This window comes from Erinaceus europaeus, chromosome X, assembly GCF_950295315.1.
Source record: "Erinaceus europaeus chromosome X, mEriEur2.1, whole genome shotgun sequence".
Classification (NCBI taxonomy): Eukaryota; Metazoa; Chordata; class Mammalia; order Eulipotyphla; family Erinaceidae; genus Erinaceus; species Erinaceus europaeus.
Window position 1 is genome coordinate 61,376,708 of NC_080185.1, and position 25,835 is coordinate 61,402,542.

At 40.2% G+C, this 25,835-nt stretch overlaps 1 long non-coding RNA gene across 2 annotated transcripts in view; it reads left to right on the plus strand.

Annotated features, from left to right (window-relative positions):
- Nucleotides 1-1,454: 1,454 nt before the first annotated feature.
- LOC132535860 (uncharacterized) overlaps nucleotides 1,455-25,835 on the plus strand; it is a 48,275-nt gene continuing 23,894 nt past the window's right edge. For both annotated transcript variants that reach the window (XR_009547606.1, XR_009547607.1), the window contains exons 1-5: nucleotides 1,455-1,578; nucleotides 1,686-1,819; nucleotides 20,415-20,488; nucleotides 22,075-22,224; nucleotides 25,198-25,256. This is a non-coding gene — a long non-coding RNA (uncharacterized LOC132535860). The remainder of the gene's footprint in view (nucleotides 1,579-1,685; nucleotides 1,820-20,414; nucleotides 20,489-22,074; nucleotides 22,225-25,197; nucleotides 25,257-25,835) is intronic.

Consider the following 25,835-nt stretch of genomic DNA (forward strand, 5'->3'; position numbering starts at 1 on the left):
ATCACAGCACTCTGCTGTTGGTTTGGTTCTGGAAAATTTATCTATTCACATAGTGGTCTTGGGTAGCTTGGTTGCAGACTTTGGACTTTTTCCTACTTTCTTTTTTTAAAGATATATTTATTTATTTATTTATTTATTCCTTTTTGTCGCCCTTATTATTTTATTGTTGTAGTTATTATTATTGTTGTCATCATTGTTGGATAGGACAGAGAGAAATGGTGAGAGGAGGGGAAGACAGAGAGGGGGAGAGAAAGATAGACACCTGCAGACCTGCTTCACCGCCAGTGAAGTGACTCCCCTGCAGGTGGGGAGCCGGGGGCTCGAACCGGGATCCTTATGCCAGTCCTTGCACTTTGCACTTTGCCTACTTTCTTAACTAAACTTCTTTCCTCACGTTTACAGTGATTTTTATGAATGAACCTCTCATTTGAGTTAACCCTCAATGGAGCCATTTGTTCACTATAATTGAGTATCATTTGTTGACCCCAACCAGAATTGGGTTTTTGGGATCTGTCTTCTTTGGGCCTTTCTGCTAAATTGCCAAGCTAATTTGGTCTAATTGACTCAACTCTTCAGTTGAATAAGACATGTACCTTTATTCTTCTGCTACTCAGCTCTTAAGTCTTTCAAAAAAATTAGTGACTTAGTAACGATTGACCAGATTATGGGACAAGAGGGGTACAATTCCATACAATTCCCACCACCTGAGTTCCTTATCCCATCCCTTCCACTGGAAGGTCCCCTATTATCTCTCTGTGATTATGGTCCACAGATATATTTTTTGTTTATTTATTTTTTTAAAATTTCTTTATTGGGGAATTAATATTTTACATTCGACAGTAAATACAATAGTTTGTACATGCATAACATTTCCCAGTTTTCCATATAACAGTACAACCCCCAAGAGGACCAGATATACTTATGAGGTGCAGAAGGTGGAAGGTCTAGCTTCTGTAACTGCTTCTCCATGATAAGGTGTATAGTTAACAGTATTTATATACTTTTCCCATACTTGGGAGCTACTTTCTGCTGTGATCTAGCTTTCTATTCCTATTCTCAATCTGTAACACTCTACCCAGACAATACTTTAAGCCCACTTCCATGTTAGTTGTCAGGTTTGGGCAAAAAATTAATAAAGTCATGGGCCTCTTGGAAAATACCTAAATTAAGCTTCCTAGCTTCTTCCAACATGAAGACCCCAAATCTTGTCTGCTATATCCTTACCTTTAAGTTCCTGATTATTAAACAATTTGCTCTTTTTAAAATTTTTTAAAGAATTTATTTATTTATTAATGAGAAAGATAGGACGAGAGAGAAAGAACCAGACATCACTCTGGTACGTGTGCTGCTGGGGATTGAACTTGGGACCTCATGCTTGAGAATCCAATGCTTTACCACTGCGCCACCTCCTGGACCACTAAACAATTTGTTCTTCTTTATATCTTAATGCTTTTCGGCTACCAAGTTGCAGATGCTACCATGATGCCAACCTGACTTCCCTGGGCAGGTGACCTCACCAATGTGTCCTGGAACTTCACCTCTCCAGGGCCCTACTCCACTAGGGAAAGACAGAAAGAGGTAGGGGGTATGGATCAACCTGTCTATACATTTGATTTTTAGTGAGTAGAGGGCTGGATAATTCTGTGTTAAGAAATACTAGTAATTCTTGGATTTTTGCCTCTCAGGGTTGTAGTGGATGTCTGCGATCATGGTGTGACATGATTGGATGCTGCATGATTTGAGGACCCTTTGTTGGATGCCTCCTTCAATTTTCAAATAAACTTACGAATATATGGAAATTTCCAAGAACATCAAGCTGGTAGGTAAACAGTACACCTTGCTGCCCTGGTGTGATCTACCTCTGAGTTCATCCAAGTATCAAAGACAAGCCTATCTTCTCAGTGTGGGGACCCGGACTAGGGTCTGTTCGCATCCATGGTGGGGAACAGTTCTATGAGCTTCTCAGTCACCCAACAAAGAAGTTCCCTTCTGTCTCCTGAATTTTGAACTGAAGCCACATCGGAGTGACATTTGCTTCCTTCCTAAAGATGTTTGTATTCTTATTAGAAGGAGCAATGGGACATGAATTGTCTGATTTGGCCCCAGTGATCAGCCAGACCCTATTGCTCTTGTGTCATTTGAAGTACAAGGTAGCCCAAACACCTGCCCTGTATCCTGTGCAGATTTTGTCTAGGTTAGCGGAAGAATGGAATTAAGTTTCCATTTCTTGCTTATCACCGTACCTCAGGATATGGGGCAAATTCCCTGTTAGAAAAAAAGAACTTGTGAGGCTGGAGAAGTGGTCCAGTGAGGGCCACAGAGAGAGTGAAATGACTTTCTTTTTATTGGGGGATTAATGGTTTATACTGCAATTGTTGAAACATTGGTATAGTTTCTCATCTCTGAAAGTTCTTTGCAGAACATTCTCACCCACAACTCAGGTCCTTCTATATCATCATGCAACAGGATGTTAAGGTTCTCTTCACATCTTCCCCTATCCCAGAGTCCTTTGCTTTGGTACAATACAACCAGTCCCAGTTTTACTCTGTGTTTTCTTTTTTTTAAATCTAATTAATGTATTCATTTCCCCTTTTATTGCCCTTGATTTTTATTGTTGTTGTTGTTGATGTCGTTGTTGTTAGATAGGACAGAGAGAAGTGGAAAGAGGAGGGGAAGACAGAGGGGGAGAGAAAGATACCTGCAGACCTGCTTTGCTGCCTGTGAAGCGACACCCCTGCAAGTGGGGAGCCAGGGGCTCGAACTGGGATCCTTATGCCAGTCCTTGCATTTCATGCCACGTGCACTTAACCTGCTGCGCTACCGCCTAACTCTCTTACTCTGTTTTCTTTATCTGTCCTTATTTCTTAATTTTGACCTATAAGTGAGATTATACTCTTTTTAGCTTATTTCACCTAATGTGATGTCTCCAAGGTATCTTTGGAACACAAGTACCCACAAATTAGGTCTTTTTCCACAACTGTGCACTGTCACCCAACACTTTATACATCCTTTCTCATTCCTTTTGTCCCCAGAGTCTTTTACTTTGGATTTTCCCTTTTTTGTCCTTGTTTCTTAAGCTCTGCCTATAAGTGAAATCATCTGATATTTGTCCTTTACTTTTTGACTTACATTACTTAACATGATGCCTTCAAGTTCTATCTAATATGAGGCAAAGAAGATGACTTTACTGTTTTTAACAACTGATTATTACTCCATTGTGTATATATATACCACTATTTTTTAAATCACTCATCTGTTGTAAGAGGGCATCTGGATTTCTTCCAAGTTTTGGCTATTATGAATTGTGCTACTATAAATGTAAGTATATAGAGATCTCTTCTGAAAGGTATTTTTGTTTCTTTTGGGTAAATCCCCAGGATAGAAATTGCTAGATCATAGGATAAGTTCATTTGTAGTGTTAGGTGAAATCTCCAGAAGAGTTGGACCATCTTACATTCCCAACAGCAGAGCAGACGTGTCCCCTTTTCTCTGCATCCTCTCCAACATTTATGGATGTACTGACTATCATGCCTGAGGCCTCTGAGTTCCACTTTAATCCCCCTATATCCCTATATGCCAGACCTCTGATCTCTTTCATTAAAATAATACATCTTAAAAAAATCTTTATCTGCAGGTGTCTATCTTTGTATACTCCTCTTTATCTTCCTCCTCCCCTCTCAATTTCTTTTTGTCTTAAAAATACAGAAAGAAAAGAAAAAATGACCACCAGGAGCAGTTTATTTGTAGTGTCAGCACTGAGCCCCAGCAACAGCCCTGGAGGATATATATATCTGGGGGGGGGGGGCTTGCAGCACTACTTCACCACTCGCAAAGCTTTCCCCTTGAAGGTGGGGGCAAGGCCTCAAACCCAGGCCCTTGTGCACTGTACCATGTGTAGTCAACCAGGTGCACCACAACCGGAACCCTAATACATCTTTTTTTTTAAAGTGGTTTAGCAGATAGGGTAATACTGCAGCTGATAGGGCTCCTGAGCACTTGCATGCTAGAGGCTCCTGGTTCAGTCCTCAACATCACATCCTAGAGTAATGTTCTGACTTCTCTCTCTCTCATAAAGTTATCTTAAATGAAATAAGTATATCTTTTTAAAAATACTTTATTTATTTTATTTTAATGAGGGAGATACAGAGAGAATGACAGAGAGAAACATCAGAGAACTGCTCAGCTTTGGCTTGTGGTGGTGCTGGAGATCGAAAATGGGAGCTTGGAGCCTTTGGTATGAAAGTCTTTTGCATAACCATTATGCTGTTACCACAACACCAAAATAAGTATATTTTTTACAGTGGTCCAATCATATTCCTCTGCTAGTGTGATTTAGGGGGATACTTAATAACCTCTTTGATGGTAAAGATGCTAGATGTGAAGTTGACCCATTGTGCCAACAGATCTAGGTACCACGCGGCATAAGTTGGCTAATCCTTGAAGGAGTGTGAAGCTCTTGCTCTCACTGACTTGCCTATTGTCAGCCATCAAGGTAAAAAAGTCATGCCTTATGTTCCATTATAAGCAGGTCCCACAATGTATTTTTAATCTTTCACACCTAACAGTTTTTTTTTTCTCCAGACAGAAGTGGAATTTATAGGCTAACCATTTTTAAGGATGTGTGCTGTGTGTTTTTCTTTCTTATAGAAACATTTATTTATTTATTTGTTTATTGATTGATTTTTTTATAGACACTTCTTTAGCATATGGGTGTCTACCTTGTGACAAAAAGTCTCAACTGCAGTTTGGATATCTTAGATCAGGAAGATGAGAAGAGAAGCCCAAACCTACTAGATAGATTTTTCTGTAAGTCTGGAAGAAAGGAGGTGGGGGAGATTCCCAGTGCATAGGGATGGAGACAGATTCTTTCTACATTGACCCAAAAACTGTCAGGATGATAGATAAAAAAGACCATTTTTTTTTTACATTTTTACACTTTGAGCTCCCTGGGTAAATAGTTATAGATGTTTATGAGCACAAATGATCAAAGCCACTTATGATCTTTTTATTATTTATTTTTATTATTATTTTAGTGCCACCAAGGTTATCGCTCGGGCACTAAGTGGGGACCAAGGGGGGATGGGGGCTCAAATCCTTGTCTTTGTGTATGGTAACGTGTATTCAACCAGGTATGCCACTGTCCAGCCCCTGCCAAGTAGGTTTTCTTCTTTATTTAAAAAATTTTTTTTTATATTTTATTTTCCCTTTTGTTGCCCTTGTTGTTTTTTAATTGTTGTAGTTATTATTGTTGTTGTTATTGATGTCGTGGTTGTTGGATAGGACAGAGAGAAATGGAGAGAGGAGGGGAAGACAGAGAGGGGGAGAGAAAGATAGACACTTGCAGATCTGCTTCACCGCTTGTGAAGCAACTCCTCTACAGGTGGGGAGCTGAGGGCTCGAACTGGGATCCTTAACGGCAGTCATTGCGCTTTGCGCTATGTGCGCTTAACCAGCTGCACCACCACCCGACTTCCATCTAGTAGGGTTTTTTAACTAGCATTTGTACTCATTAGCACCATCTTTTTATTTGATATATTTCCCTGATCACACTTTACTTTTTTTTTGTCAAATTTTATATTGCTTTGGAACTTCATTATATAAAGTTCTAGAGTATTTCACCAGATCCCAGTGGTGAAAATTTATTGTACCATTTTTTATACACTGAGTGTATTTGTTCAGGTTATGTGTATATTTTCAATGATTAGTTAAATTTGAAAGCCTTCTTTAGATACCAGGAAAAGTATAATATTTTATAGTAGCATAACTTTGTAAATACTATTAATAATTTATACCATTACTATAAGAAGCAAAGCTAGTATAATGAATCTGGTAAAGGGCTTAGGTTTGATTTCCAACCACGCATAGAGTGATTCTCTCTCTCCCTCTCTTGTTTTGCTTCCCCCCTCTTTATCATTAAATAAATAAGCCTTTACAAAAATAATACCTTACCAGTAGGTGTCAAATGATTTCTCACTGTGGTTTTTACTTGCATTTCTTTACTGACTAGTGATGTTGAACATCTTTTCATGTGTATATTGTTCAGTTGCGTATCTTCTTTGATGTAATATGTGTCTAAATCCTCTTCCCATTTGTGAATTGTCTGTATGTGTCTGTATGTGTGTGTTCTTGAGTTGTAGGAAATTTTTGTTTTTACATGCCTGGGCATTAATCTCTTATTGCATATACATTTTTTGTGTTATCTTTCCACTCTCTTGGTGCTGTACTTTGATTCACAGAAGGTTTTACTTTAAATTAGTTTGTCTATTTTTTTCTTTTCGTGTTATTGCCAAGAATTGATTTCCACATTCGATGTGCTGAAAATTTAATTCTTGGGTTTTATCTAAGAGTTTTATAGACTTGGCTCTTAATTAACTTTGTTTTAACATTTCTTTTATTTCTTTATCTCTATTGGATTGGGACAGCCAGCAATTGAGAGAGTAGGGGGAAATAGAGAGGGAAAGAGACACCTGCAGCACTGCTTCATTACTCACAAAGTTTTCCCCCTGCAGGTGGGGATTGGGGACTCAAACCTGGGTCCTTGTGCATTGTATGTAGCATGTTGCTTAACTATGTGCCCCTTGAATTAATTTTTATGTTGTATGAAGTAAGGACGTTTCTTCATTATCCTAACAGAATATATGGATATTCTGTTCACGGGGTACCATTTATTAAGAGATTGATCATTTTCCCATTGAAAGATAGCTGTGCTTCCTACTGTGCCACCAATGCTTCCTGCAATTCAGCCTTTAATGGCATTAGCGTTGACCATGCACATCAGTTGTCCTCACCCAGTGAGGTTTGCTTTATTTATTTATTAAAAATCGTTTTGTTTTCTTTTTTCTTTTCTTAATGTTTTTTAAAAATTTATTTATTTGTTCCCTTTTGTTGCCCTTGTTGTTTTATTGTTGTTGTTGTTGATGTCATTGTTGTTGGATAGGACAGAGGGAAATGCAGAGAGAAGGGGAAGACAAAGGGGGAAGAGAAAGACACCTGCAGACCTGCTTTACCTTTTGTGAAGCCACTGATTTGCAGGTGGGGAGCCGGAGGCTGGAACCGGGATCCTTATGTCAGTCCTTGAGCTTTGCGCCATGTGCGCTTAACCCGCTGCGCTACCGCCCAACTCCCTAAAAATTGTTTTATTTTCTTTTAGCTTTATTTTTATTTGATGGAAGAGAGAAATTGAGAGGGAGATGAGAAGTGGAGAGATCCATAGCACTGCTTCACTGCTACTAAAGCTTCCCTCTTTTTTAATTTTTTTTATATTTATTTATTTATTTTCCCTTTTATTGCCCTTGTTTTTATTGTAGTTATTATTGTTGTTGCTATTGATGTCATCGTTGTTAGGACAGAGAGAAATGGAGAGAGAAGGGGAAGAGAGAGTAGGGGAGAGAAAGATAGACACCTGCAGACCTGCTTTACCACTTGTGAAGTGACTTTCCTGCAGGTGGGGAGCCAGGGGCTCGAACCAGGGGCTTGAACTGGGATCCTTATGCTGGTCCTTGCACTTCACGCCACATGTGCTTAGCCCGCTGTGCTACTGCCTGACTCCCTAAAGCTTCCCTCTTGTAGGTGGGGACTGGGGGCTTGGACTTGGGTCCATATCTATGATAATACAATTCAATTAACCAGATGCATCACCACCTGGCCTTTTATTTATTCATTTTATTTATTTATTTATTTATTTATTTATTTATTATCAGAGCACTGCTCAGCTCTGATTTATGGTGGTCTAAACTTGGAACTTTGGTGAATCAGTATGAGAGTCTCTTTGCATAACCGTTATGTTATCTATCCTTACCTTCTCCTTCCCCTTCCCCTTTCCCTCCCCCTTCTTCTTTTGCAGTTTTCTTTCTTTTTAAAAATTATTATATTTATTTGTTTTCCTTTTTGTTGTCCTTGTTTTTTATTGTTGTTTTAGTTATTATTATTGTTATTGATGTCATTGTTGTTGGATAGGACAGAATGAAATAGAGATGAGAAGACAGAGAGGGGGCGAGAAAGGTAGACACCTGAAGACCTGCTTCACAGCCTGTGAAGCGACTCCTCTGTAGGTGGGGAGCCGGGGACTCGAACAGGGATCCTTAGGCCAGTCCTTGCACTTTGCTTAACCTGCTGTGCTACTGCCCAACTCCCTCCAGTTTTATTTCTAGGCTTGATATTGTAGTCCATGGTTTCACATGATGTTCTATATGCCAGTATCATACTACTTTGATTATTGTAGCTTTGTAGACAGTTTTGAAATAAGCAAGGGTGAGACCTCCCACTACGTTTTCTTTTTTGTTCAACTTTCCTTGAGATCTCATATACATTTTAGGATGAATGTGTCTATTTCTGAAGAAAATGTTATTGGGGTTTTGACAGTATTTCTAAATAATCTGTGCTTCTTCTAGCGTTTGCCTTTCTTCCGTAGCCAGTCAACAGCGTCAGGTTGAGCCTGATGTAAAGTTTCGATACCTCCTTTGAATCTGGAGAGGTGGCAGTCGTTGACTATGTGGGTCATAGTCTGTCTGTAGCTGCAGGGGCAGTTCGGGTCGTCTCTGGATCCTCAGCGATGGAACATAGCGGCGCACCGGCCATGGCCTGTTCAATAACGATTGAGGAGGGCCCAATCATAACGTGCTAGGTCAAATCTGGGTTGACGCTTGCAGGGGTCTGTGATGAGGTGTTTGTTCTTTACCTCAGCTGACTGCCAACTCTGTTTCCAAGAGTCTGGAACAGAGAAGTTCAGTGTAGGCGTAGGGGACCAGATTGGATGACGAGACGTCAAGCGTTGGACAGGGTGGGTGAAGATATCCGCGTATATTGGCAGGTCCGGTCGAGCGTAGACGTGGGAAATGAACTTAGATGATGCCGCATCCTGAGGAATATCTGGAGGGGCGATGTTGCTAAGAACTGGCAGCCATGGAAGCGGGGTGGAACGGATGGTTCCAGAAATTATCCTCATGGAGGAATATAATTTGGAATCGACCAAGTGGACATGGGGGCTACGGAACCATACTGGGGCACAGTATTCTGCAGTGGAATAGCATAATGCCAGAGATGGTGATCGTAGTGTGGAAGCGCTCGCGCCCCATGAGGAGCTGGCCAGTCTTGCAATGATGTTATTCCTTGCGCCCACCTTTGCTGCAGTTTTTATGAGATGTTCGTGAAATGACAGGGTGCGATTGAGAGTAACGCCAAGATAGACTGGCTGGGCTTCATGCCGGATTCTCTTATCGTCAAGCTGCACATTTAGCTCACGCGAGGCTGAGGCATGGTGTAGATGGAAAACAGATGATACCGTTTTTGCAGTGCTAGGGATTAGTCGCCAGATATCAGATATCAGAGACATGTAATCAGATATCAGAGACATGTCTTTCGTGAGTGTTTCCTCGAGGATGTCAAACTTGGATGCCTGAGTTGCACAGCAGATGTCATCTGTGTAGATGAACTTCCTTGAAGAAGTTTCTGGAAGGTCATTGATGTAAATATTAAATAGCGTAGGAGCCAGAACAGAGGCCTGGGGGAGGCCACTTGAGACAAGTCTCCATCTGCTAGACTTGTCACCCAGATGCACCCGGAATCTTCTGTTGGCCACCCATGGAGGCAGGCATCTTGAGATCTTGACTAGGAGACCACGGTGCCAGACCATGTCATAGGCTGCTGTGAGATCAACAAAGACAGCACCCGTCTTTAAATTCTTCTGGAATCCATTTTCAATGTAAGTTGAGAGGGCCAGGGCTTGTTCGCAGGTAGATCTTCCTGGGCGGAAACCAGCTTGGGCAGGTGATAGGAATTTCTCTGTAAGAGGAGAAATAGGTGACAGAAGCAGCCTCTCAAGGAGTTTGTAACACACAGAGAGGAGAGAAATTGGTCTATAGCTGGCGGCCAGTGTTGGGTCTTTCTTTGGTTTCAAAACTGCTATTATCTTCGCACGACGCCAAATTTTGGGCATAGATTCGGATTCCAAGATGTGGGACAGGAATGAAGTGAGCCACTTCTTTGCCGTGGGGCCCAAGTTAAGAATAAGTTCTGGGGTGATGTTATCATAGCCAGCAGCCGTTCCCAGTTTAACCCTCTTCAAAGTGTCTTCCAGTTCAGACAGTGTAAAGGGAGACAGTTTTGGAGATGGACAAGATAAACGGAAGTGGGATGACCACTTATGAGAAATTTCTCTTTTCCAGACTGGGTCGATCTTAGCTCGTCCAACTTGAGTTAGGTGACTGGCCACTGAGTTTGGAGATACGGGAGAATGTGTGCTGATTCTATATTTCACTTTGATCAGTATTTCCATTTAAAAAATATTTACTTTACTAATTCATGAACATAGTCTGTCTTTCCATTAATTTGTTTTTTTCTTTAATTTATTTTCAGCTCTGTTTTGTAACTGTAGTGTAGAAATATTTCACTTCCTTGGTTGAACTTATTCCTATATGGTTTCATATTGCTTTATACTAGTAGAAATGTAACTATTTTCTTTTTGTTTGTTATGGTTTCTTATTGAGGATTGAATCTAATACCTCATCCTTACTAAGCATATGATCGATCAATCACTGAATTATTCCTTGTCCTGGAAATGGTTTCTTAATTGTCTTGTTGAATTGCTCATTTTAGTTGGTATAAAAATTGGTTTTTGCACATTAATTTTGTATTCTAAATTTTTGATTATTCTGTTTATTCTACTTTATGAAATATTGAATTTTTTATATAAAAGATCACTTACAAATAGAGAATTTTATTTCTTTTTCAATTTGAATTAAATAATTGTTTATTTAGCTAATTGCTCTGACTAGGACTTGTAATATTAAATTGACTAGATATGGTAAAAGATGACTTCCTTGTCCTTTGTTTGATGGGTTTAGCTTTGATGCTTGAGTGTTCATTCAGCTTCCTGAATATTTATGGTTTTTTAAAAATTCTTTTTGTATATTTATATCCCTTTGTTGTTTTTTATTGTTGTAGTTATTGTTGTTGTTATATATTTTTCCAAATCTTCGTAAGTTTCAACAGTTGATTTTTTTTTTTACCATGTTTTGGCCAAGTGTGGTTTCTATTGATCAACCCGCAGATAATGCTTAGGCTATGTTATTTATATGTTGTGGGGTGGGAGAGGGGAGAGTCTTCCATTATAACCTTAGATCGGTTTATAATACATTCTTTTAAAAAATATTTTATCTTTATTTTCTCTTTTGTTGCCCTTGTTTTCCATTTTCATTGTAGTTATTATTGTTGTTGTTATTGATGTCATTGTTGTTAGGACAGAGAGAAAAGGAGAGAGGAAGGGAAGACGGGGGGGGGGGGGGGGGGGAGGGGAGGAGAAAGATAGACACCTGAAAACCTGCTTCACTACCTGTGAAGCTACTCCCCTGCAAGTGGGGACCCGGGGGCTTGAAACAGGATCCTATGTCGGTCCTTGCGCTTTGCACTTTGTGCCATGCGTGCTTAACTTGCTGTGCTACCACCTGACTCCCTAGAATACATTCTTACTATCCTTTATTCAGACTATACTCTGGCCTCTGGCAGTTCTCTGCTGCAGTCTGAACAGGTTGTACGGTTTTAGTTTCTAAGCATGTTTTTCCCCTGCCTATGTTCTTTTTTTTTTTAAAGTTATTTTTATTTATTGGCTAGAGACAGCTAGAAATCGTGAGGAGAGGAAGAGACAGAAACACCTGCAGACCTGCTTTACCACTTGTAAAACTTCCCCCCTGCAGGTGGGGACTGGGGTCTTGAACCCAGGTCCTTGTGCGCTGTAATATGTACGTTAACCAGGTGCGCCACCACTCACCCCCACCCCCAACCTGTCTTCTGCTGTGTCTAAAAAAATGGTACCCACTGCTGACTCCCCAGCTCAAACCATTTTTGTCTTGAAAGTTTGTCCCATGACTTTCCCCACATATACCTGCACGTACTTGTGGCTTAGTGAATTCCTTCAAATGTTGTGTGATTCTGGGTGTTATTATTATTTTTTGTTCTTTATCTAGTTGTTTGTGGTCAAGACTTGAGTTAATATGTGAAAACCCTTAGAATACTGTACATACAGTACACATCAAATAGCTCAATGAATGTTAGATATTTTTGCAAATATATTTAAGTTCAGATTCTTACAGTCTTGTTAGTTTTATAGTTTGTATATGTCCTTAATATAGCTTAATATTCTTACAACAAAAGCCCACTCACTACTGATGTCAGTTTTAATCTGTCCATCACACAGCCTCTTCTTGCTTACATCATTTACACTATATGTTTTGTGGAGAGTAAACAAAAGTATTGGAATGGTTTGTTTATTATAATATCAGTTGAGTCTGGAAAATTCATATGTATATTAAACATTTGGATCTACTGCTGACTCCAAATCTATATTGCATTCTTTAGTTTATCTCCTTACTGTCATTATAAACTCACATGTCCACACCTGTAGGGAGGTTGTGGGGATGTGGTGGAGCCTGGCAGGGCTTGACCTGAGAGATGAGTTCGTCCTGGTAAGTATCTCTCTCTATGGAGGGGTTGAGCAAAAGGGGGGGACACAGGAACCTCAAAAGGTCACTGGCCATATAAGTCTTCCCTGCCTCACAAAACATCCTGCATCTCCAGGAGCTGGCATTCCTTAAAACATTAAGCATGCCCCACCCTGCATTCCTTTTATTATCTACATATCAATCTTCTGTTTTGTCTTACAAATGACTAAAGGTCTTCTTCCTAACTCCCCTGCAGGGTATTGCTAATCCTACCAGTTGAACCCCTAGCAACAGTTGCTGGGGAGATCCATACCATTCCTGGCCCCCTTTGCCTTTTCTCTGCCCCTTTCCTAACCATGTATGATATTGTCAAGCCACTTCCGTTTCTGTCTTGTCTCTTCTATGTCCTGACCTGGAGGAGGGCGGGGGAGGGCGGGGGTGCAGAGCGGAGGCTGACGCTGGCCATTGCGGTTTACGCCACGTGGCTTAACCAGGTGTGCTATATCCGGGTCATCTCGCTCTCTTGGGACGCTAGCGCTAGCCCGACACACACCAAAGAAAATGTTCCTCCTAGATAAGTGGGAACTCCCCGTCCACCACCCACCTAGAAGACTTCTTCGTTCTCCTTTGTCCATGGTCTGTCATTACCTAAGTGTGAGATTGGACACTGGCCGGGCTCTAGCATTCCATCTCTGTGTAAGCCCTTGCTTATGCTTTTTCAGTCTCCTTTACATTTATCATTTTTTTCAAGAATCATTCTTGATAAGCTTTTAAAGACTAGATTTTACGTGAGTATATATATATATATATTCAGTTGCTAGCTGACTGCTGTGGATAAGTTTGATGATGGTGGTATGTTGGTGCCACCTAGTGACGAAAATCTGAACTGCCCCCTCTGAATAGGAATGTAGATGGGAGGGGTTGACAGAGGGTGGGGGCCGGGGGCACACAGAGCTTTCTGGAAATATCAGTACAATGGTTCTTTCCTAGTGAATAAGGATGCTGATGGGCTTTAGACAGTTTGGTTTCCTTCTGTAATGAAGAGAAAGCTCTGTATGTGTGAAAGTTTTACTGGGCTGGGCTTGAGCCTGGGAATGCATCATTCTAGTGATCTGTTTTGTGAACTCTCATTTTTCTATATTAAAGAAGGTAAAATTCCAAATGATTCTAAATCAAATGTAAGAAAAAATCATACAAGTATGACAGGATAATATAGGTGAGCAATTCTATAGTCTATAAGTAGAGGAATGTTTCTTTAATGATCTAGGAACATTAAAGAGCAAGATTCATAGTAGAAAAAAAGTATTGAGGGTCAAAACACAGAGGAAGAAAGAGACAGAGAGACACATATATTCAAGAGCCAAGGCAGGTTTATTTACATAAAGCCTGAGAGGAACTGGCAGACGAAGGAGTCAGATTGGTATCATCTCTTACAGACTAGGAAGCTCTATACCTGGGTAAAATGGGGGAGGGAATAAGGGGAAGGGGTTTGTATGCAGGAAGGGTGGGTGATTAGGTGTTATAATATGGGTGGGAGCAGACGTATGCCTTAGCTGGGTCCATTACATCTTGTATTGTCCTGGACACTAGGTGTGATAAAGTCACATTGCTCCTAACTACATCATGTTTGTCTTTTGAGACCCCAGAGTCAGAATGGTTATCTTGCCCTGGTTACATCTAATTTTTATGGCAGTCAGTTCCTCATTTATGGAGGTCTGTCAATGCATATATTTGATGACATAAAATAGCAATAACAGTGGACCAATTAGTGGTGCACCAGTCAGAACACACACATTGCCATGCACAAGAACCCAAGTTCAAGTTCCTAATCCCCACCATTAGGGAGAAACTTCACAAGAGATGAAGCAGTGCTGCAGGTCTCTCTCTTTCTCTGTCCCTCTCTATCTACCCCTCCCCTCTCGATTTTACTCTGGATCTATAAAAAAAAGGAAGGTAGGTAAGTAGGTAATGGGGTAGTGGGCCTGCTGGGAGCAATGGATTCATCTTGTAGGCACAGAGCTCCAGTGATGACAATGAAGTTGCTGGCAACAAAAGCAAAATATAGCAATAATAGCTCTATAAGGCAAAAGTATTGTAGCTAGTCATAGATACTAAGGAGTATATTTGAAGTTAATATTAAAAATGTTGATACCTCTTCTTTATAGGCATATATTAATACAAAGGCATTAAAATGGTGAAGTCATCTCGTTTGCCTTATCTTTGATAAGGGGCATGAAGGAGTTAAGTGAGATACACCAAAAATTAGAAGGATGAATACCAGATGATCTTACTCATAGGTGGAATTTAAGAAATCAGGACAGAGGGGCCAGGTGGTGGTATACTGGGTTAAGGGCACATTACCATGCACAGTGATCTGGATTTGAGCATTTAGTCTCCATCACCAGGGGGAAGCTTCATGAGGGATGAAGCAATGCTGTTTCTCTTTTTTTCTGCTTCTCTACCTCCCGCTTCCCTTTCAACTTCTCTCTGTCTTGTCAAAAAAGTAAAATAAACAAGTTTACAGTATAAATAGGAACATAAAGGGAAACTCAAGGTAAAACTTGGACTGGGTTTAGTGTATTGCACCAAAGCAATGGGCTCTGTCTTCAAGTTTATAGATCATTTAATCTTTCCTTTTCATTCAGTTGTTGCATCTATCCATTGAATTTTAAAATTTTAGATTATTGTTTATTTCTGGTCTGAAGTGTCAATATCATCTATTTATTTTGTGAGAGTTTATATTATTATTATTACTACTACTATTACTACTACCAGAACACTACTTAGTTCTGGCTTATGGTAGTGCTAAGGATTGCACTTGGGACTTTTGGTGCCTCAGGCATGAAAATATTTTTGTTAAAACCATCATGCTATCTCCCCAGCCCAGAATTTATATTCTTCAGTTTACTTTAAGCACTGTTGTACCCATTGCAGTATTTTTATGATGGCTACATTAAAATCTTTGTGGCTATGCAAAAAGACATTTATGTCTGAGGCACCAGAGTTCTTAGGTTCAGTCGTCAGTACCACAGTAAACCAGAGCTGAGCAGTGTTCTGATGAAAACAGCTAAGTAAATAAATTTTTTAAAAAATGAAAAAAAAAAGATGGTAAAGTTCAGGTGTTATAATTCATAAGGACCTTGATTCAAGACCCCAGTCCTCACTTGCAGGGGGAAACTTTGAGTGGTGAAGCAATGCTGCAGGTGTCTCTATTTTTCTCCCCTTCCCTATCAATTTTTCTCTGACTGTATCTGACTATAATAAACAAATAAATAAATAATTTTTTAAAAAAATATTTGTGCAATGATTCCAAAATCTGTGACATCTTGCTGTTGGTGTACACTGATTGTCATTTCTCATTCAACTGAAAATTTCATGGTTTTTAAAATATTGAGATCCATTCTGTTTTCATTATATGATGTATTGGGTTTGACACCATGTTTTCTAAGATAAGATACTCACCTTTTTAAAAAAATTTCTTTATTGTGGAATTAATGTTTTACATTCAACAGTCAATACAATAGTTTGTACATGAATAACATTTCCCAGATTTCCATGTAACAATACAACCCCCACTAGGTCCTCTGCCATCCTTCTTGGATCTGTATTCTCCCCATCCACCCACCCCAGAGTCTTTTACTTTGGTGCAATATGCCAATTCCAGTCCAGGTTCTACTTGTGTTTTCTTTTCTGATCTTGTTTTTCAACTTCTGCCTGAGAGTGAGATCATCTCATATTCATCTTTCTGTTTCTGACTTATTTCACTTAACATGAATTTTTCAAGGTCCATCCAAGATCAGCTGAAAATGGTGAAGTCACCATTTTTTATAGCTGAGCAAGTTGTGGTATGTATATATATATATATATACCACAACTTGCTCAGCCATTCATCTTTTGTTGGACACCAGGGTTGCTTCCATGTTTTGGCTATTACAAATTGTGCTGCCAAGAACATATGTGTACACAGATCTTTTTGGATGGGTGTGTTGGGTTCCTTAGGATATATCTCCAGGAGAGGAATTGCCATATCATAGGATAGGTCCATTTCTAGCCTTCTGAGAGTTCTCCAGACTGTTCTCCACAGAAGTTGGACCAATTTACATTCTCACCAGCAGTGTAGGAGGGCTCCTTTGACCCTGAAACCTCTCCAGCATTTGCTGCTGTTACCTTTTCTGATGTATGACATTCTCACAGGAGTCAAGTGGTATCTCACTGTTGTCTTTATTTGCATTTCTCTGACAGTGAGAGACTTAGAGCATCCTTTTCATGTGTTTCTTGGCCTTTTGGATCTCTTCTGTGGTGAATATTCTGTCCAAGTCCTCCCCCCATTTTTGGATGGGGTTATTTGTTGTCTTGTTGTTGAGTTTGGCAAGCTCTTTATATATTCTGGTTATTAGCCTCTTGTCTGATGTATGGCATGTAAAGATCTTCTTCCATTCTGTGAGGGGTCTCTTGGTTTGGGTAGTGGTTTCTTTAGATGTGCAGAAGCTTTTTAATTTGATGTAGTCCCATAGGTTTATGCTTGTCTTAGTCTTCTTTGTAATTGGATTCGTTTAATTGAAGATGTCTTTAAAATTTATGTGGAAAAGAGTTCTGCCAATATTTTCCTTTAAGTATCTGATAGTTTCTGGTCTATCATCCAAGTCCTTGATTCACTTGGAATTTACTTTTGTATTTGGTGAAACACAGTGGTTCAGTTTCATTCTTCTGCATGTTTCAACCCATTGTTTCCAACACCATTTGTTGAAGAGACTCTGCTTTCCCTCATTTAATAGTCTGGGCCCCTTTGTCCAAGATTAGATGTCCATAGGTGTGGGGGCTTATTTCTGGGATCTCAATTCTATTCCACTGGTCAGTATGTCTATTCATGTTCCAGTACCACGCAGTTTTGATGACAATGGCCCTATAATACAATTTGAGGTCTGGGAGTGTGATGCCTCCGGTTCTGTTCTTTTTTCTCAAGATAGTTTTGGCAATTCTAGGTCTTTTCTGGTTCCAGAGGTACTTACCTTTAACCTTATGTATGATGTCCTTTCTGATCTTTTCACCTTATATTTAGCAGTAGAAAAGCAATGTTCCTTTGAGCCACAGAATAGAAAAAGTAGAGTATAAGGTTCAGTTTATTGCACAACAGATTGAAAACAGGAGAGTTTATTCCAAATACTAGATTTTCCCTTGTCTATAGTACCATGAGTATCCTTGTGCTGGCCTCAATTCTAAGAGAAAGAAAAAGATAGTATGTTCTCATGAATAGTGACATGAACTTTGTGGTTAAAGATGATATGAGCTTGAGTACATTTTATTTCTGGCTTCATGGTCTTTAGGAAATTATGAATCTTCAGGTATATGAAATCTGTATGTGGTGTGTGTATGTGTTTGTGTGAATGAAGGTAATTCTAAAATGTGACAATCTGAAAATATTAATGTGTAGTGTTTTTGTTGATTAATTGTATATATTTATCACTTATCACTGTCCTTGACTGTTTCCCTAAACAGATACCTGCAGACCTGCTCTACCACTTTTTTTTTTTGACTCCAGGGTTAACGCTAGGGCTTGATATCTGCACTAAGAATCTACTGCTTATGCAAAACACATTGATTGATGCCTGAGTCTCCCAGCTTCCAGGTTCAATCTTCAACAGCACCATAAGTCAGAGCTGAGCAGTGCTCTGGTAGAAATAAAATAAATAAATAAATAAATAAGTTTACTAATTCTTTGACAAGTTTATACCCTAATTCCCCTGGCTTGAAGAGTTACCCCATTCTAACCTTCAACTACTGTCCTGTGGGAAGGTTTACTTTTTTTTCACTTCCAAAATCAAAACACTTCTATTGTAGATGTAAATGGAAAATGCAGAAGAGGAGATGAGTCATTAGAAACTCTTAAAAGTTGGGAGTCGGGCAGTAGTGCATCAGGTTAAGCGCACGTGGCGCAAAGCACAAGGACCGGCATAAGGATCCCGGTTCGAGCCCCTGGCTCCCCGCCTGCCGGGGAGTCGTTTCACAGGCAGCGAAGCAGTTCTGCAGATGTCTTTCTCTCCTCCTCTCTGTCTTCCCTTCCTCTCTCCATTTCTCTCTGTCCTATCCAACAATGACAAGATCAACAACAACAATAATAGCTACAAAAACAATAAACAACAACAAGGACAACAAAAAGGAAAAAAAAAGTTGATGTGGTCAGGGAATTAGTGTGTGGTAGCATACTGGACTTACATTATAGAGGTCCCAGGTTTATTCCCTGGCATCACCAGTAGCCAGAATTGAACAGTATACTGGAAAATAATACTCTATTATTCACGAATAGCTACTATTATCTTTTAAATATTTTTTCAGGAATTCTATGATATAAATGTAACCGTAGTTAAGAATAGAGTATAACATCATATCCTAGTTACAGTTTATAAACTACATTTTCATAACAAACATTGAGTTGTGAAGGTCAACCCACCCGCCTACATTGGTTTGTGTAGTAACAAAAAGATGCCAGTAGAAACATTAACAGTTCATTCTGTTATGGGGCTAATGATAAGAGTGGTTAACTTTATTGCTGACGCCCTCAGTGCCCTGAAGTGTTGTTAAGTGCTGACTCTATAGCTATTTTCTTGCTCACCACAATTGATGGGAGGAGCTACTGGTACCTGACTTTAACCCTAAGGGAATGGAAGCATGATGAGGGGAATGCTAGCAAGTTACAGAACTGAGATTTGCACAGGCGCTATGTGATTGCTAGGCTGACATCTAAACTTTCTATATGCACTACTGCTTCTCAGATTATAAAAACCCTTAATCTTACTTTTAGTTTAGGGAAAACAGAATGAAACAAATTAATGTACTTGGTTTTTCACTCTTAACTAATAGCTACTAAAATTTTTGAAGATCCTCATGGTTTGGAATTTGGTGAATGATGCCCTATTTTTCCATGGAAAGAACTTCCTACTGTTCCTCTCCCTTCCTATGCCTCAGGAATACTCTCATTCTGAATAAAGTTGAGTAACTTTCCTGCATATGTGGTAAAATTATTGTATTTGTCTCTTACTATATTGTATAATTGAACATGTTTACTATAGTAAAATTAAATGACAAAAGTTTTTTTTTTGTACAAAGTACAGTTAACATAAAATTAAAGAAAATAACTCCACAAAATACCATGGCAAGACAGAACCCTGCTGAGATTTTTGTATCATATATTCTTTTCTCTTTCTTTATTATTTTATTTTATTTTTATTATTGCAGACCTGGGACCTTGTACATGCACATCACTCCTTGGCCACCATTCATTCAGATAAGAGACAGTAAATTTGGAAGAAATACCACAGTACCTGAGTTTTCCCTGGTACAGTGGGTACTTTCATGTAGGGCTGGGATGCAAACCTAGGTTGCACAGATAGCAAGGCACATGCTCTATACAGTGAGTTCTATCTTGCTTCCCAGAATTCTCTTCCCCCTTTCCTTTCCTCCTTTCCTTCCTCTCCTTTTTTAAAAAAAAAAAATATTTTTCCCTTTTGTTGCCCTTGTTGTTTTTTATTGTTGTAGTTATTGATGTTGTGGTTATTGGATAGGACAGAGAGAAATGAAGAGAGGAGGGGAAGACAGATACCTGCAGACCTGCTTCCCCGCCTATGAAGTGACTTCCCTGCAGGTGGGGAGTTGGGAGCTCTAACCGGGATCCTTACACTGGTCCTTGTGCTTTGTGCCACGTGTGCTTAACCCGCTGCTGCACTACTGCCCGACCCTCCTTTTTTTTTAATCATTGGAAAGAATGGATGAGAGAATCTGTAACACTTGGAGGACACTCCCCTCCCCTGTGCCATGGTATCTTCTATGTGATACTAGGACTTTAATCTGAATCATGTATTTGGTAAGGCATGTGTCCTACCCAGTATGCTGTCTTTTTAGCCCTGGATTTTTTTTCTCTTATTTCTGATATTTACACAATTTTACATGTAATTATGTGCACACTCACTTTTTTTTTTGCACCAGGGTTATTGCTGTGGATTGGTGATTCCATGACTGCACAGTTCCTGGCAACCATTCTTCTTTCTTGTAGATAGAAGGTAAGAGATATAAGAAGATAGACAGAGAGAAGGTGAGGTACTGAAGCACCACTCCACTACTTGTAGTTTCCCCTGTTCAAGCATTGCCATGTGATGGTGGCTTAGGGCTCAGACTCAAGTCCTCAGATGGTACATATATGGATAAAAAATAAGGTCATATTCAATATTTTATTTGTGACCTGTTCATCTTCTAACAACATATTAAAGATCATTCATTGTGAGTAGAAACCAGTCAATGCCAACTTTGATGAAACCAAGGAGTGATTTAAAAATCTTAATTCCTTTAAACTTGAGTAGGTTTCAAAGTCAATACAAATGAGCCATCTCTTAATTTTGTTTAATTTTTTAAATATTTATTTATGTGTTCCCTTTTGGTGCCCTTATTATAGTTATTATTGTTGTTATTGATTTCGTCATTGTTGGATAGGACAGAGAGAAATGGAGAGAGGATGGGAAGACAGAGAGGGGGAGAGAAAGACAGACACCGCCTGTGAAGTGACTCCCCTGCAGATTGGGAGCCGGGGGCTAGAACCGGGGTGATTTTTATTTATAAAATGGAAACACTGACAAAACCATAGGATAAGAGAGGTACAGTTCCACACAATTCCCACCACCAGAACTGCATATCCTATTCCCTTCTCTGATAGGCTTCACATTCTTTAACCCTCTGGGAGCATGGACACAGGGTCACCATGGGGTGCAGAAGGTGGAAGGTCTGGCTTCTGTAATTGCTTCCCCACTGAGCATGGGAGTTGACAGGTTGATCCAAACTCCCAGCCTCTCTTCCTCTTTCCCTATTGGGGCCCTCTGCCCTGGGAAGACTGGCTGGCATCATGTTAGCATCTGTAACTTGGTGGCTGAAAGACGTTAAGATAGAAAGCAGAGCAAATTGTCGACTAATCATCAACCTAAAGGCTGGAACACTGCGGATGAAAACCTGGGGTCTCTGTTTTGGACCAGTAGGTCTATTTTAGGTATATTCCAAGGGGCCCATGACCCAGATAGTTTTTGCCTGAGCCTGAAATCTAATATGCAGGTGACCTAAGTTATTGTCTAGGGGGATGGTCTCATAGTTGGAAAAAGGACCAGAAAGCTGGATCAAGGAAGAGAGTAGCTTCCAAATATGGTAAAAGTATATAAATATTGTTAACTGTAAACCCCATAGATTTGATATGGGGCCTATAGTCAGCACAGGAGCATCTGTAACCTTGCATCCTTGTAGGCCTGAGCTCACATTCCCTGGTCACAGCTAGGAACATTCCAGTCTATGCCAATTTCAGGACCCATCATCCTCAGGTCAACTCCCTTCAAAGAATAGAACACTCTATACCATTGCCGGTCCACATTGAGGGCCAGGTCTGAGAGGGGCCCACAGAGGGGTCTATCATTTTGTCGTCTCTTAATTTTTAACCCCTGAATTTGTTGGTGAATTCACTGCCTTTCTTATTCTCATTTCCACTGTAGGGTTAATGAGACCATTTCAAAAGAATAAATGTGCTTTAAGCTTTATATCTAGTTGCTAGTAAATGACAGAGGGGACAATTATGTGTCAAATGAAATTTAGACACTTCAATTCTTGCATATAGGGAGGCAACAGATGTCTGAAACCATGATGTGACATAACTGGATTCTGTGTGATCTGAGGATTTTCCCCACACACTGGTGACTGCTGGATGCAACTTTGAAATTTTCAGTAAACTTATGAACATATAGACGTTTCCATGAGCAACAAACAAGTAAGCAAACAGCACAGCCTGCTGCCTGTGTGATCTATCTCTGAGTTCACCTATATGTCAAAGATAAGCCTGTCCTCTGGGAGTATGGATCGACCTGCCAACGCCCATGTTCAGCAGTGAAGCAACAACAGAAGTCAGACCTTCCACCTTCTGTACCTCATAGTGACCCTGGGTCCATATTCCCAGAGGGATAAAGAAGAGGAAAGCTTTTAAGGGAAAGGAAGGAATACGGATTTGTGGTGGTGGGAATTGTGTGGATGTGTACCCCTCTTACCCTATGGTCTTCTTCAGTATTTCCATTTTTTGTTTGTTTCCAGAGTTATCACTGGGGCTCAGTGCATGCACTACGAATCCACTGCTCCTGGAAGCTATTTTTTCTCTTTTGTTGCCCTTGTTATTTATCATTGTTATTATTACTGTTGTTATTGCTGTCATTGTTGTTGGATAGGACAGAGAGAAATGGAGAGAGGAAGAGAAGACAGAGAGGGAGAGAGAAAGACAAGACACCTGCAGACCTGCTTCACCACTTGTGAAGCCACTCCTCTGTAGATGGGGAGCCGGGAGCTCGAACTGGGAGCCTTATGCAAGTCCTTGCCCTCCTCGCCATATGCACTTACCCGATGCACTATGGCCCAGTCCCTTCAATATTTCCATTTTATAAATAAAATTTAAAAAAGATAAGCTTGTCCTCCCAATGTGGGCTCCTGGACTGAAGTCTCACAAGCATGATGGGGAGAGTCCTATGAGCTTCACAATCACCAGAGAAAGAAAGATTCTTCTATCTCCAAAATTTTGAATTGAAGCCACGTTAGAGTGGTGTTTACCTCCTTCCTAAGAGATATGACTTTTCATATTGTCTTGGCCTTGACCCCAATGGTCAGCTAGACCCTACTGCTCTGTCTCAACATTTAAATAGAAGCGCTACTACATACTATATACTCTGGGCAAATTTTTTTTTTTCCTCTCGTCAGCTCTGACAGAAAGATATGTTGATTCGTCCTTGACAGTGACCAAGTTTACACTCACAAAGCCTAAGTAACCTCTCTAGATAAGGGGCAGGATGGGAACAAGTTTCCATTCCTTGCTTCTATTGGAGGATACAGAGTGGCTTTCCTGTTGGAAGATGGGCTTTCAGGGTTAACTCTCCACTGTTATTGTGTTCCTGTGACTGAAACTCAACAGCCCCTCTGGGTAAGATGAAATCATGTCCCTTTTGTCAAGGGACCTCACAATCTTTGATACTTCAAGGAATGACTGAGGTATAGGCAGAAGCTTAGGTACAGCCTAAGGACAGGTGATCAGTCCAGAGGGAAGAAAAGATATATTTGTGGTGCAGTTTTAAGAAACTGCAGTATTGATGGCTGGGAAGTGACTCTGTGGTTAGAATGTAACACTTGCATGTGTCAAGCCCCGGGATTTGATTCCCAGCACGACATATACAGGAACAGTGCTCAGATCTCTCTCTCTCTCTTTCTCTTTCTCTCTGTCCTTTCTTTCTCTCCTCCTCCCCTTTTTCTCTCTCACACAAATAAATATTTTTTTAAAGTACCAGTACCCATAGCTGTTGCACTTTGTCTTGAAAGCAGCTAGATTTGGAGTTATTCTGTAGATCCATTTTTGAATTTTGATTTTAAACCCAGAGAGAAATGTTTTTTTTCTTATTTATTTAAGAAAGGATTAATTAACAAAACCATAGGGTAGGAGGGGTACAACTCCACACAATTCCCACCACCCAATCTCCATATCCCACCCCCTCCCCTGATAGCTTTCCCATTCTCTATCCCTCTGGGAGCATGGACCCAGGGTCATTGTGGGTTGCAGAAGGTAGAAGGTCTGGCTTCTGTAATTGCTTCCCCGCTGAACATGGGCGTTGACTGGTCGGTCCATACTCCCAGTCTGCCTCTCTCTTTCCCTAGTAGGGTGGGTCTCTGGGGAAGCTGAGCTCCAGGACACATTGGTGGGGTCTTCAATCCAGGGAAGCCTGGCCAGCATCCTGATGGCATCTGGAACCTGGTGACTGAAAAGAGAGTTAACATATGAAGCCAAACAAATTGTTGAGCAATCATGGACCCAAAGCTTGGGATAGTGGAGAGGAAGTGTTAGGGAGATACTCACTGCAAACTCTAGTGTACTTCTGCTTTCAGGTATATATTTTGCAGTAGTTTATGGATATGTGTGAACATATGGTCTCTCTCACAGAAACTGGTGTATATCTAGGTTTGGGGACTTTGTTAGAAAGTGAACCACCTGAGATGGAATTAGAGTATACTATGAAAGGAAAGGTCTCACCCGAGTAATGAAGCTGAAGGGTTGTCATTCCACACGTGAAGTCTCTGGACACAGTCTGAAGTGAAGCATGTTGAAGTGACAATCGTTGCGTTGGTTAGGTTGTGATCGGAGGATGCAATATTATTTGATATGGATTGGGAGATGCATACGGGAAAGTGGGCCCTATCCAAGGGTTCCAGGACTGGGGGAAGTAGGGGCTCTATCGTGGAGATGTGAGGTTCCTGCTGTCTTAGGGTTCAAAAAGACAATCGATAGTTAATGTTATCATCACATTATTTGGTAATTGGGTTAACTTTGAAAAGTCCTTTTGTTAGGGTTTCCTGTACAGTACCCAGTATCTTGTATATAGCTGTGCTAGAGAAATGGTTTTTTCAACCTTTATTTACATACTTGCTTCTTTACTGATACACATTTAGAGTGTTTCCTGATTTTTCCCATTTTTTTTCTATTTCAGTCAATGCTGCACTAGATGTCAATTTATCAACCTTCTTTTGTACATGTAGAAAAAAGAAAACTTTTACATGCTTAAAAATCTTTCATGGAATTTAATTTCAAAGGTTTAGACACTATCAAAAATGTTTATGCATTCCCTTTTATGTACCCACCTCCACATCTGTTCTCATAATATTTCAATTTTATTTCAATTTTACTTCTGATAGGTGTTTTTTGTTTGTTTTTTACCAGAGCACTGTTCTCAGCTCATGTGTTGGTGGTGCCAGAGACTGAACTTGAGACTGCCTCTGGTATGAAAATCTTTTGCATCACTCTTACATTATCTCTCCAGCCCAATAGATGTGTTTCTGTTTCCTTGTCTTCTAGGGAATTTGAGTCTCAGTCATTCTCTCTTCCACATGCACATATATACACACACAATGACCAAAATTTTATGTATGGTCATTTGTTCTTTTTTTATAGTATTTGTTTATTTACTGGAAAGAGATAGAAACTGAGACAGGAGCAGTAGATAGAGAGGGAAAAAGAAAGATAGACACCGGGGGTCAGGCAGTAGCACAGCGGGTTCAGCGCACATGGCGCAAAACAAGGCACAAGGACCAGTGTAAGGATCCTGGTTCCAGCCCCCAGCTCCCCACCTGCAGGGGATCACCTCACAAGTGGTGAAGCAGGTCTGCAGGTGCTTATCTTTCTCTCCCCCTCTCTGTCTTCCCCTCCTCTCTCCATTTCTCTCAGTCCTGTCCAACAACAATGGCATTAATAACAACAATAATAATAACCACAACGATAAAACAACAAGGGCAACAAAAGGGAAAAAAATGGCCTCCAGCATATCAAATCGATGGGGTTTACAGTCAACAATATTTATA